This window comes from Rhinopithecus bieti, unplaced genomic scaffold (assembly GCF_001698545.2).
Source record: "Rhinopithecus bieti isolate Rb0 unplaced genomic scaffold, ASM169854v2 scaffold_3878, whole genome shotgun sequence".
NCBI classification, from domain to species: Eukaryota; Metazoa; Chordata; class Mammalia; order Primates; family Cercopithecidae; genus Rhinopithecus; species Rhinopithecus bieti.
Genome location: NW_016805059.1, coordinates 4,387,990 through 4,402,699, shown reverse-complemented (window position 1 = coordinate 4,402,699; position 14,710 = coordinate 4,387,990). Strand labels below are relative to the sequence as shown.

General features: G+C 40.7%; 1 long non-coding RNA gene across 2 annotated transcripts; it reads left to right on the top strand.

Annotated features, from left to right (window-relative positions):
• The first annotated feature begins 841 nt into the window (after positions 1 to 841).
• LOC108529014 (uncharacterized) lies at positions 842 to 8,692 on the top strand. Of its 2 annotated transcripts, XR_001885376.1 has the most exons (4): positions 842 to 935; positions 2,207 to 2,295; positions 5,622 to 5,682; positions 8,458 to 8,692. It is a non-coding gene; the product is annotated as an uncharacterized LOC108529014 (long non-coding RNA). The 2 variants fall into 2 exon arrangements; XR_001885377.1 differs by lacking the exon at positions 2,207 to 2,295.
• Positions 8,693 to 14,710: the final 6,018 nt, after the last annotated feature.

Genomic DNA, 14,710 nt, shown 5'->3' with positions numbered 1-14,710 from the left:
TAAAATGCATCTTTATCATATACATTTTTTTCTGCTAATAACCTGTTAGTTGTGAGGAATTACATATCTAGTAGTTTCTTAAGAGGTAGGATGTTAAATGACTTTCAACTAAAAGTTTAAAAAGTATATGCATCTTTTCAGAGGAAGACATTCACTATTATGTAGCACTCTTACACAAGCTGTAATTTATGCAGAGGAAGCAAGGAGAACCAACATTCCCATTCATAGTTAAATCAGGACAAAGCTCTTTTGTAAAGAAACTGTTTATGTACCTTCAACACTTTAAGGCATCATTTGGGGTGTATTACCTTACAGGTGATTTACATTTTCTGTTTAGTATCACTTCTTTTCCTTAGTCTGTGAAAGGAGGCTGAATGGAGAATTTTTTCCAGGTTTGCAGCTTTCTGCTGCTTAAGCCTGTAGAAATACTCCATGTATTTGGAAGTGTGCTGCTAGGGGAATAACAGTTTTTAGACTGCTGACTTGTCCATCGTTTATCATCATTATATGGTGTCTGTCAACAGAAAACCATTTCTCAGAATTCCACGAGGAGTCGTTCCATATAGAAGTATGGAGTCTTGTGACAAGAAAACGGCATTGCAATGAAAAGTAATAAGAAAAGGAGTGGAGGGATAAACAGAAGCTTTTAGAGCTAATTCATGGCTGGCGTCATCTCCATTAGCATTGGGACTGTTTGACATTGAGTTCAGAGAACACGACCAGGGCTGGTTTCCATCTGTCATGGTGATTAATGGGAGTATTGTTAGGTAATAATAGTTTAATAACATAGCTGGAGCCAAAGAGGCACACCAAAAGTGTATATGTAATTCTAAAACCAAGAGGAACACAAGAGCCAGGAAAGTGGGGTCCTGTTCTCAGCTCTACCACTTAGAAAAGGGCAGCCAGTAAGAAATTTTCCCCTAAGTTGAAAATGGGTAAGAGTCTACCAATGGGGTAAAAAGGGTTATTTCAGCTCTTAGGAAAGATGGCCATCTTGGTGATTTTAATGTACTTGTATCTCAAGAATCGAAAAAGTTTGTTATACTATAACTCTTCTGAGACATGTGAGTAATGGCAGCCAATGAATCAGACAGGGAAATAGACAATTCTTTATGTGAATAGGCTGGATTCAAGGATTCAATTCTTCCAAATAATGTCCAAATTGCATTATATGATTGGTCCCACACTTGACTCAGTGTCTATCCGTCATTAATGTGAAACCTAAATGAAGTTTTCTTGCTCTTCTGGGGCTGCAAGAGGCAAAATCTGGTCCACTTGTAACAACACATTGAGGGCAAATAATGAAGTTGCCCTTTCCCTCAGATGGCAGCAACCATTGGTGGGCCACAGAGCCAACATGACCCATACAAACGCAGAACCTAAACCATATGGGCTTTTACTCTACAATGGTGGAGCTTTTAAAGTGAGAAGTCACCTTTCTTTCTTCTTTTTTCTTTTCTGAGACAGAGTCTTGCTCTGTTGCCCAGGCTGGAGTGCAGTGTCACGATCTCAGCTCACTGCAGCCTCTGCCTCCCAGGTTCAAGCGATTCTCCTTCCTCAGCCTCCTGAGTAGCTGGGATTATAGGCACCCACCACCACACGTGGCTAATTATTGTGTTTTTAGTAGAGACGGGATTTCACCATGTTGGCCAGCCTGGTCTCAAACTCCTGACCTCAGGTGATCCGCCCACCTTGGCCTCCTGAAGTGCTGGGATTACAGGTGTGAGCCACTGCAGCCAGCCAAAAAATCACTTTTCTTACAGAAAATGGGCAAAGTGAGACTATTTATATATTGGCTTTCCTCCCTGTCAAGCAAAGAACCACCAGACCTAACGAGATGCAAACCAGTTTTACCCAGAAAATTTCCCCCAAATGGATCTAAGCATGAATGGAAAAAGGTTTCAGGAAGTAAGAGTGGGTTTGTGTGAGAGGGGAGGATGGAACCTGGCCAAATGCCCTCTGGACCAAGTGGCATCTGTTGACCCTATTGACTATTGCTCCTTGTTTAGTCTTTCACGGTATCATGGTAGCTTGAACTCCTGTGGGAGACAGAGGCCAAAATACACTAAGGCTAATAAAGGAAGATTGAAAGCAAACTGCAATCCAAGAGAAGGAATAAGAGGGCTTTATTTTTTGTTGCAGTTGTAGTTGTTGTTGTTATCTTTTTTTTTTCCTCAGTGGTTTAAACTATATTTCTTTTCCCCAGTGGTTTGAACTAAATTTCTTTTCCTGCTTTCAAATGGATGTTCTGGAGGCTGAGAAAATTAGGACAAAAATTCAGGGTTCTCAGATCAGGTAAAGGATTTTATTATATATTTGCAGAGAGGGTAGATGCTCTTCATCTCCTATGCCTGAGCAAAAGCAAATGGCTGTCTGAAGGCAATCAGGGGTAATTTCTATCAATTACAATCGGGGGGGAGGTGATGCTGGGTGTCTAGCCTGTAAGTTTCTATTTAAATCTGGTCTCCGCTGGGATGTGTTTACACTATACAAAGTTCAATGCAGGATTTGATTTTAGTGGGAGCACAAGGTTTTGCATTTGCTTTTTCTTCCCCAGGGCAAGTCAAGGGGAGGAGTTCTGATAAGAATGAATCAGGGTCAAGGATATTGATTGGCCCACAGTACAAGGCTGTGGAGCTTTGGTGTAATTGGAGAATGAGTAGAGGGTCTGAACCTGTGTTGATTTTGTTTTAGACTTTTCCTTCCTAAAGAGGCCTTGTGAAAGGAAGTTAGACAAGTCCTAGGCCCCACAGGCAAATTCTTGCTTTCCCTTCATTTCCCTTAGCACATTTCCTTGGACTAAGCTTTGGTTGTCATCAGAGTAATAAGATGAAGAGGAGACTTCAGTGTAGGCTGAGGCAATAAATAGAGGGGTAAGAGGCCACTTGATCTTTCTCTGGCCTTGACATAAGTGGAACTATCATGGGTTTTGGTGCAAAGTCTCTGGGTAATAAATGTGAATTTTCTTGGTCTTCCTTTCTGCACATGCATTCCTCTCAGAAACATTGAAGGGATGACTGAGCTAAAGGACCACGGATCCCCAGCTATTATTCAATTTTTAACTTAAGACATTATTTGTAAAGTAAACACTTCCAATATCTATTTTGATGCTGCTTCTATTTCTCAAGTAAACTGCCACATATTCTTGACTTCAAGCTGAACAGGCATGGATGGATCTATCTGTGATCTGAGTTACAGAAACCGTGAGAGAATAAAATGACATTCTCATAGTAGTCAAGTCAAAGGATAGATTTGTCTCCTTTTCCCTCTCTTTTGTTAATTTACTATAAATCAGTGCAGTCAGCTTGCTGTAGTGCAGTGAGCACCAGCTTGGAAGTCAGATGCTGTGTTCAAGCTTTTGGTCCTCCTTCACCAGAGTGCATAGCCATCCAAGTCCTCTCATTCTATAAAACAAAAAAGTTGAAGGTTGAAGTGGAGAATCACCAAGTTCCCTTTCAACAACACCATGCGGACACAACAAAGCAGACAACTGAGGAAATTCCAAAAGAAAATTTATGTCCAAAGACTTGTTTGCTTGAAGTATAAACATCAAGGCATAAAAATAGCTCTAGCAGTTTAGTTTTAAAAGTTAATTTTGAGTTCCTTGTTAATTAAGTAATTAGAAAAGTGTTCTAACTGCTGTTAGTTGAGGCAAAGACACTTTCAGAGTTTGTGTGTGTATTTTACTTAAAATGGCTATATGATTAATTCTTGACTTAATTTCAAAAACAAAGATTTTAACATTCACAGAACTATTATATACTTCACAAGATTTAATCATCTGTTTAATATCCATGTTATCTCCCAAAGACATAGTTGGTTACTCTCCACATCAAGTACCTATTCATTTGTGTTCATCTCCCCAGCTCCTTGTCTTTCTTGATGACCGAGTCTCAGTACTGTTATCTTCTATTCAGCTCCCTGAGGCCTCTCAGAGGGGTGAGGTGTAGAATGTGCTAACAAGACTATGGGTTTGATCTCCACGCAGGTCAGCTGTTTTGCCCTGTTCTTTGGCCATAGCTTATGCCTTTTTTCTACCAGCTACTCACAAATAAGCCCAGGAGAATTTGGATGGAGTTGCACAAATCCATCACCTCTGTGGGAAACAATAGTTTAAAGCGGGCTTTATTCTCATGATAATGGGTCAGTAATAATGAGATGATTGTTGTCAGGCTAAGAAAATATGAGAGTCTGCCAGAAGAAACGATTTTGGCACCCCCGCAGTGTATTAGTCTGTTTTCACAGTGCTATAGAGATACTACCCAAGACTGAGTAATTAATAAAGGAAAGAGGTTTAATTGACTCGCGGTTCTGCAGGACTGGGGAGGCCTCAGGAAACTTACAATCACAGTGGAAACAAAGGGGAAGCAAGGTACCTTCTTCACAAGGCAGCAGGAAAGGAAGAAGAGCCCAGGGGAAACTGCCATTTATAAAACCATCAGATTTCGTGAGAACTCACTCACTATCTCGAGAATAGTATGGGGGAAACTGCCCCCATGATCCAATTATCTCCCACCAGGTCCCTCCCTTGACATGTGGGGATTATGGGGATTAAAATTTGAGTTGAGATTTGGGTGGGGACACAGCGAAACCATATCACCCAGTGACAGTCACATGCAGAAGACTGGAAAAGAGAATCAAATGAGACAGCCCCTCTCAGTTCTGTTGCCTGGTCTGGTTCCCTCTAGGTGATGGACATGGGACACACTTCATGGCTGGTTTCTGAACTGACAATGACTGAGTCTCATATCCTCTAACAGAGCAGTATGCTAGTTGTCTGGGGTGGCAGCAACAGAAAAGAGGCCCCAAATGTAACCTCTACTGTACCGTGATGATTCATCATTGTGCTTTATACGACTGCAATGTCTTGACTGAAGAAAGTTCTCTCTTGTTTGTAGTGGTGATTAGTTGCATGGTATACTGTGAAACTGAGTTTTAAAGTTTCCATAGTTATATTCCTTTCTGGGCAGGAATTTCCTCAAACTTTCTATCTAAAAATTTCCAGTGAGAAATTGTTACAAGAAATCCAGGAAAGACACAATTATTTGTCACGGAAGAGGATTCTTGTATCTAACCATTAAATTTCTTTCCTAGAGAAAGAAAAGTACTGTGCCAGAATTGGAGAAAATGGTCAAGTACTTTTAAAGCTGCGAAAGTTTGGATATGAGTGATTGGAAAAGCTGCCCTTCCCTCATTTTGTATATTGATTTTGATTTTAGGCTGGTCAGTGTTAAATTTTCCCTAGGTCAAATTGCCCTCTATTAAAGCATTTTAAATGAAGCAGAGAACTGAGGTAATAATTTCATCTTTATCAGAAACTTTTTTCTTTTTTTTTTTGAGGCTTAAGTTAGAATCTTGTCCTTCTAAAGCCCAGTGACTTCATATGCAAAGGGTATATTAATTAAGTGTAGAAGTTAATTCTGCATGAGCACTTTGCTAAGAATTTTCCAAACTCCACATTTTCATCATTTTTGTTGTTGTTTTTGCACCTTAATTGCTGTTATGCAAAATAGAGACATATCATAAAACATACAATGTATATAACCTGGCTGAGAAAAGTGCTTTTAGGAAGTTAATATGAGGAAAGTTTTTTACACTGTATTTGTTTTGCTTTTTTGAAGAGAAAAAGAACAAAACCAACAACAAAAAACTCAAAACTTGGCCTGGCCACCATGGAGCACGGTAAGATCCGCGGAGATTCTGGGCTGCACCTTTCTACTGTTGAAAGTCTTTTATAACCTGGCTAGGAATTAGGCAGCTTTTAAATTTGGCAGGTCTCTGGGTTCCATTAAGAATTCATTTAAATCCTTTTTCAGTTGAGCCTGAATTTTAACTACCCCTTGTGGGTTTCAATTAGGATTGTTATAGAATTAGGTGAGGATGGAAATTAGATTGATGTAAAGAAACAACAGAAAAGATACTATGTTAGAAAATGTATCATTCACATATATAGATTTTACCCTAGTCATCAAACCATGAATAACATAGAAATGAATTATTAACCTGATAAAACATGTCAGGCAAATGATGAAATTACTGCATACTTTGGAAACCTGTAGTAACAATAAAAGCACGTATAGTTTTATGGCTCTGAAACAAATTGCCTGCATCACCTGCAGCAGGTTTAGTTGAAATAACTAAACTAATTAGATAAGAAATAATGAATGAAAATAAATATAAAGGTCTAGGTCAGGTGAAGAAAAGCTGTATATAAAATCTGTATGTTATATTTGTATTAAGGTCTTGTTTTAAGGTATGTGAGAAAGGAAATTGCAAATTAAGTCTGGTGCTACATATACTAAGGGCCCAAGTTTTAAAACTGTACAGTATTGTTTGGCATAAAACATTTTCTTTCTCCCAGCCCCCTCTTCTTTCTCCCCAACACACAACAAATACTGTTCATCTCCTTGGAGTGAGTGAATGCAAAATCAGACCCTGGTTGACCCTGTTTTCAGAAAAATAATGGCTAATAAAGTGTAGTTAACTTCTCTGGCAAAACAATAATAAAAAATCACATAGTAAAATGGGCTTTTTCATTCATTTTGTGTTCGATTATATGAATTTTAACACATTTTTGGATTTGGGTTGCAACTACCACCATCAGGTTATGGAACAGTTCCATCACCCCTAAAAACTCCCTGGTGCTTTTCCCCTGAAGTCACATTCTTCCTCCATCTGGAAGAATGCTTTTTGAGTTTTGAATTTTTGAGTGGAGATGTGTGTGTCATTGAGACACGTCCCTAACTTGACATGTTCAAAACACAACACTTTCAGATGATTGTAAAAGTGTATTATCTCTTTCACTCTCATTTTGGCATTTGTTCACATGTTAAGTGCTCCTCCCTGAGAGTGCTATACAATTGACAAATTCCTCTAAATGGGAGTGAATTGAGTATGATCATCTGACGCAAAGGCAGGGCATGCAGAAAAGTTACTGGAGTAGTGTTGCAAATTATAATTCAAGGGATTAAGCTGCTAGGAACTAGTAATAGTCAAGCGAAGGGCTTATGATTTGGGATAGGTAGGACTTAAACCCAGGGAACAGAATTGGAAATGGATATTCCAGGCTGGGGAACTGCCTGAGCAAAGCATACAAGTGGGAAAGTGTGAGTGAGATCTGGCTGAACACAGCAGGTAGCTCTGCATGGCTAATATGAAAGATCTATGGAAGGTGATAGTGGAAAAGAAACCCAAAGGTATACCGGCGTATGGGTTTTCTCTAATAGTGGGAGATCATTGACTTCTTTCTGAGCAGGTAGGAGATTTGATCTGAAATGTGATTCCAGAAAAATAATTGTGTAGGATAAACCCCGCTTTGGGGACTGGAATATGTGAGACAACCAGAAAAGGATCCCAATGGCACCACAACTTTTCTTTAGCTGCTCCTCAGCAAATTTGAGCCAGCTTGGTATCAGAACCTTCTGCATGTGCGTTATGCTTGGGTATGGAGATGCATGAAGATTAGATTTCATGTTGGTCTGAAAATATCCTTTGGTTACCCGTATTAAGTTTAGAATTAAAGAACCCTTCCAGTAGTGTTAAAGACAAATACCAGGTGGTATTTTTCTAATTATTAGAGTCAAGAGTCTAATGTCAAAAGGGGGAAAAACCCGGATCAGCAGCATTTCTTTTATTTTTTATAATTTCAACTTTTATTTTAGATTCAGGGTTATGTGTACAGGTTTGTTACATGGGTTTATTGTGGGATGCTGAGGTTTGGGGTACAAATCATTCCATCACATAAGTAGAAGGATGGAAACCCTGTGGGTAGTTTTTGCCCTCCTCCCTCTGCTCTCCCTTTTTGAGTCCCCAGTGTCTACTGTTGCCATCTTTATTGTCCATGTATACCCATTGTTTAGCTCCCACTTATGAGTGACAACGTGTGGTATTTGGTTTTCTGTTCCTGCATTCATTTGCTTAGGATAATGGCCTCCAACTGCATTCATGTTGCTGGAAAGGACATGATTTCATTATTTTTTATGACTGTGTAGTATTCTATGGTATATATATACCACATTTTCTTTACCCAATTATTTGCTGATGGACACCTAGGTTGATTCCATATCTTTGCTATGGTGAATAGAGCAGCACTTAGAGACATTATCTTACAAGACTTATTCTTGTCTGGGTGAGCTGTACATCATACATATAAGAAAATAATAGCAAACCTATACCTCAGATCTGCAGGAACTCATTCATACAAAAGCATGCAAGTGCATATGCTATATATGGGGTATACATATTTTCCAGAAGCCCAGTTGTGGGTTAGGCTAGACTTTAGAAAACTGTGACAGTCATCTCCTGGCACCTCAGCCTAAGTTATCCTGGCTAGGCCATTCAGCTCTCATCTTCTCAGTAACCAGAGAATGTCCCATCATTATTAAGGTCTTTTTGGACATTGATCCTTTTTTGATGACTTTCTTACATTGTATTCTTTCTTCCTCAATTTCCTGCTAGCTTCCAGGTTCCTGATCCAGTCTCTTGAATCCTGCCTCAGTTGGCCTCCTGCATAATCTGCCTGGCTCATTCCTGCCACCCAGCCCGTAACTTCCACTGGATCCTTACTCTTGCCTGTGTCTGGCCTCTGATGGACTTACCTGGTGTCGACTCATGACCTATTTCTGATGTTACCCAAATGAGGCATATTACTACTGAGGATATCTAGTCTGATTTATTGCAGATCACTGACTAAACTTTGAGCATTGGATTAAAGTTCCATCTTCCACCACTGTTGTACTTTTTATTGCAGTAATATCAAATTGTTTTCAGGCCTCCATGCCCCACTGTCTCCAAAAGAAGCATGTGACACCAGGATGTTTCATAACTGCTTTAATCAAATGGCATGAAGGGTTGGTTTGGGGCACATTTAGTTCAGAAAAGAGTTCTATTTTGTTTTGTTTTGTTTTGTTTGAGATAGGGTCTTGCTCTGTTGACCAGCCTGGAGTGCAGTGGTGCCATCATAGCTCAATGCAACTTTGGTCTCCTGGGCTCAAATGATCCTCCCACCTCAGTCTCCCAAGTAGTTGGGACTATAGGCATGCACCACTATGCCTGGCAATTTTTTTTTTTTTTGGTAGAGATGAGGTTTCACTGTGTCACCCAGGCTAGAGAAGAGTTTAAAAAATTCTAGTTTAAGGCCAGGCACAGTGACTCCCACCTGCAATTGCAGCACTTTGGGAGGCTGAGGCAGGTGAATCACTTGAGGTCAGGGCTTTGAGACCAGCCTGGCCAAAATGGTGAAACCCTGTCTCTACTAAAAATACAAAAATTAGCCGAGTGTGGTGGTGCATGCCTGTAATCCCAATAGTAGCTGGGCAGGAGGGAGGCTGAGGCAGGAGAATCACTTGAACCTGGGAGACGGAGGTTGCAGTGAGCTGAGATCATGCCACTCTACTCGAGCCTGGGCGACAGAGCAAGACTCCATCTCAAATAAATAAATAAATACACACATAAAATAAGATAAAATAAAATTCTAGTTTAGTTCCAGATTAATAATCAGGAAACTAGATTTGGTTCTGCTTTAGACAGATTCAAGAGAGCTTAGAAAAGAGCCTTGGTTCAAAATTGGGTTAAAAAATGCATTTAGTTCTAGGGCCAGGAAATGAGAATTGTTTCTTTTAGTTTTAGATTCATGATATTTTTTGGGTTTTGCTTGGATTAAAAGGACATAGACAAGATGAATATGCAGGCTGTAGTGACTAAGTGATGTGTCACCTGAGGGGCCGTGCAGGAGCAGGAGTAAAATTTATTTTCTAAATGATCGACTGTGGCACTGTGTAATATAAATGTTCCACAAGATTACAGTCCTGTATCCAAAGCACAGGGAGGACAGAGAAGATGCTAACACATGTGGCGTGATGCCACAAACAACCATTCCCCTTTGGGCCAAAGAAGATCGTTGATCTTTGTTGTCCCACAGAGGGGAAACTGATTTTAAGAAATCTGTGGAACATGTGTTCTGCTCATGTCTCTGAGGACTGCCAAGAGTGGTGTCTTGCTTAGGAAAACACTGAGACCTGGGTGTTAGGGTCAAATTGACCTCTTGAAAAGACTACTACCTTCTTCTGTGTGACCTTAAAACTCTCTCTTAAGAACATTTGAAGCTCCCTCAACCCCAGACACATCCCTTATAGCGTGGTATGATTAAGGAGGCTTTTTTCCGCCTTTCAGAGCAAAATGACTGTTTTGAAGATCTCCTGAATAGCTGAAGGAGAACGCTGTCACTTTGGTTATTCTTTCCACAGACTGAGCACTTCCAGGGATATTCTGCGAATGTAGGGGTAGGAGGAAAGCAGAGCTTTTTGCTATTGGATTTCTCCATGTCCCTGGGACACAGAGGACGTCTTTACTCACTGAGTGTGTGAGTCTGCTCAACCTTCGTCGCTAGCCCTGCTAGCATGTGTCAGCCACGCACAGTGAGACTATAGGGACTGGCAAAACAAAGGAAGGCTCTCCCAGGAGGGGAGGAGGTGGGAGTTAGTAAAGATGCATGTCTTATACCACAGCAGATAATGGGACTGCCTCTGCATGCTGTGTCATTACAGCTTTGCACTGAGACAGCTCAGTCCACTTCTACACACCTGCCTCTTCTAAGGCAGAGGGAGGGAGAGGACCAGCATGCAGAACTGCACTTGCCCAGCGTCAGGTCTGTGCTCCTCCCCTCTCAATAAAGCCCCATTTGCCAAGTCAGGCACTGACTTTCTTCACTGCACTGAGTGAAGGGCTCCACAATCACCCTGTCGTTCAATCCCTTACAGTGGGTTCTGCTATTATCCTCATTCTGTGGGTGGGGAAACTGACACTTAGAGGTGTTAATAACCTTCTCCAGGTCACAGAGATGACATATGTGAAGCCCAAATTCAAGTCCAGGTCAAATTTTTGGTTAGAGAACCTTAGCTTGTATCCACTAGAATTATAGGATTAAATTTCCCTATACCTGAAATTGCAATGAAGTGAGGTCGTGACTCTGATGACTAAAGTGCCCTTCAGTTAAAAAAAAAAATGGCTTGCTGTTTGTGGTCCTTCATTTGTCCCTCCAGATTAGGGACTTGAGGATTAGGTAAACTAATTCTTTCAGGTCTGACTGTTTCTTCCTCATCTGTTTGTCCTACCGTCCTCCATAGCACTTTCTTGGCAGCATTTAGGTCTCTGTTCCTTTTGCCTCCCCTGACAGCCTATAGCTTCAGTGGGCGCTGAAAATACACTGGCTTGTACTGCTGCTTCAGGGCTCTTGCAGGAGGTGCTATGTGGTATGGAGAAAGATAGATTAGAGCTGGGTAAAGAGAAGCCAGTGTGCCCAGGTGGAGGTGGGGCTGCAGTGTTAAGCACAATGGTCAGGGTAGGCCTCCTGGGGACCATGATATTTGAAGAAAGATTAGAAGAGCTGTGTGTGTGTGTGTGTGTGTGTGTGTGTGTGTGTGAGAGAGAGAGAGAGAGAGATGTGATGTGTCTTAGCACCAAACTAGATCATGAACTCCTTGACAGAGGTCCTGTTTTATATTACTTGGCATTCTGTATGCTGTGTTCATAGTAGGTACCTAGATTTATTTATTAACCTTAGTGCGTATGCAATTTAGTAAATTGCTACCAGGAAAGAATTAGGTATGAGTGAATACTGGGATGACTGATTTTCTTTGAAGAGCCTCTCTCTCTTTTAAAAAATAACAGTCTTGTTCTTGTTTCCTCTTGCCATAATGGCAATATATGCTTACTGTAGAAAACCGTGGAAACCCTGCAAACATAAAGAAGAAAATAAAAATCACTCACAATTCCAGCTTTCAGTATAATCACTGCCATGCATTTCGGTGTATTTTCTCTCTTTACACGCACACACACACACACACACACACACATATATATTTGTTAAAAAATAGGATCATACTCAGTAATGATATTAAAAATGTTGAATGACCTATATATCAGAGGCACTGATCCACTGTAACCCTTCAGTGGTTGGATGGTGGGGATGGTCGAGGGACCCTTGAGGATGGGCCAGTGCAGCAGGAGGACACTATTCACTAGTACTAGGCCAGGTTGGCCATACCAGCACATCTGGACTGACCACCAGCCCTGAGGGTATGTAGTTTTGTACCTTACTTCTTTTCATCTAACAAAACACAATCACAGTGTGATTACAAATCTCTTAACTAAGTTTGTAATTTAAAAAATATCTTTATCATGGATGTTAACTTTCATCGTGGCACTATAAGTATCAACTAAAAAATATCTAAATGCTTTTAATGCCTTTTATCTTGGGCAAAGCAACCCAACAGATCCTACCTTTTCATTGTTCCCCAGATCCTAGCTGGCTCAAGAGTCTTCTTGCCTTTGCTGCAGCAATTACTTGGCTTGGGGTGTAGATGTCTGACTGCCATGAAGTTTAGAGAGGAAAAGATGACAAGAGCAAAGTAAACAGACATGAAAGGCCTTGGATCTTGGTTGATGCCAACAGATGCCATGTTGTGAAGATGCTCTGAAGGAAAGGTGGTGACGGGGTCTCCTCACTCTCCTGGGTCCTTCTGACTGGTGACTGTCTCCTCACTGCTGCTGCTACCAGGGCCCAGTTTGTTGCCTGAAGCCAAAAGCTGAAAGCTCACATAATCTTTTGAAGAGTACTACATAAGTAAAGTGAGTTCTCATAATGAAGAATAGCTGAGTAAACAATGCCACACCATGTGGCTACATGCATTTCTTAAGATTAAAAACATTTGCAGTCACAGAAACAGACATGGGATAGGAAACACAGGTCTATTTTATTAATTGGTTTACTATTCTAAACCAATTGTTTAGAATAAAGGTGCTGAAGTTCTGTAGATTAAAAGAATGAATTAAATTTATTTATTCAACAAATATTTATTGATCATCCACAACATGCCAGACACTGAGCCAGGTGCCAAAGACAAGCATGGGTCATAGAGCTTTCATGGTGCTTCTGGGGAAGTTTATGAAACGGAGGCAGAGCAGTGATTATGCTTTTCTGTATTTCATGAATGTGAATAAAAGTATATAGTTGTTTCTCAGTGAAATGTTGATTTTCTTTATTTTAGGACTTCAGCTGCTTCTGTATAAGAGAAACTTTAATTTTAGCCCCAGAAGTTCATTCCAGTGTGTTTTCATGAACTTATCACAGCTATATCACAGACATTGTAACATATTGCTGTGCTTCAAATCCTCCAAGAGGGGCCCCTTTTGATGTGATGAGACATTTAGGGTTGGAAGGCTGCTTAGGAAATTGATGCAAAGACATGTGCGTTATCATATGTGGAGAGAGAATAAAATGGCATCTTGAGAGAGGTGCACATATGCCAGGTTAGCCATGTCCCACCCCACAGGGTGAAGAGCTTGAGGAACCAAGGGAGATGCTCAACCAGAGCCCATGTCTGCTTCCAGACCATATTCTGAGGACCCAGAACTTCAGATTCCCTGGCCCGGGGTCTCCAAGTCCATGATCAGAGCCTGTGAGGTCTGTAGGTTTGCCGTTTTGGGTGTTGACTGCTATCACTATGTGCTGGTGATACAAGCATACAAGGCCCCCTCCAAGTAGGATGCAGATGGGAAAAGGGAATGTGGCTGGACCACCACTGATGTTAGCTATGGGCCTGCATGTAGCTATGGAAATTTTCTCATTGGTTAAAAAAAATGATAAAGCAAGGTGATGCATATGTGTGTGTGTGTGTGTGTGTGTGTGTGTGTGTGTTTAATCTTTTCAAACTTTCCCATTACTTCTTAGAGTTACCCTCTGACAATTTAGATGGAAGGGAGGTGACATTTCATTAAATAGAGGATTCTGTTTATTAATGTATCCTCTACAGTTGAAGAATTCTTCTGGAGGAAAACTAAAGTTGAGCATTTTATTTTGTGCATCATTGTGTTCTTTGAAGCAATGGATTACATCTTAATCCTGCACACATTCTTAAGATGAGGACTCCATCTGGGAGGACTAACCTTCCACAGAAACGTCTGGGTTACACATGTCCATCCAGTTCTTTGCCAAGTGCTTAATGGAGCACGCAATTGTTGGTGAGATATACTGAGGTCTTCCGGGAAAACCTAAAAGAGAATCAGGGGACTCAGAGCAGCCTGGCGTGCACATCGTTTGGGTCCAGCTTCGATTGCTCAAGCCATTTGCTTTAAATAATCACAAGTAGACACTCTTCTCTTTATGCTGTTTCTATTTTTAATTACATTAAGTTTGAAATAATGGAGGTTATTTTACTCTGTCAGTTTTACAGTTTTCCTTTGGGTTCATTTCTGTCATTGAAGTTAAAACTAGATAAAAGTTCCAGAATCCTTAAATCAAGAATCTAATGATTCTGTCCTCACGCTTCTCTGGAAAATGCAGGAAATGCACTTCCAGTAAATACTTCTTCCTAAGCCTTATAGAGTCCTGCAGCCATAATTCATGACAAACTATCTCTTGCGTTGGGACTGGTTGCAGAATCATGAACTGGCAGAGCTGACAGGTATCTGAGAGTTCATATGGTGTCATCGCCTCATTTCACAGGTGAGGCATGAGGATTCAGAGAGGGGAAATGTTTGTCCAAGGTCACAGAGCAAGTATAAGGCAAGCTAGGACCCAGGACTCTATGATGTACTTTTCCATCTTCAGTTCATGCGACTGCAATGAATGATCAGGCAGTTCAAATTGTTTCATTGTTGTTTTTTGGTTTGGGCCTGAGAAACCCAAATAAAACCTCAACACCCTGCCCAT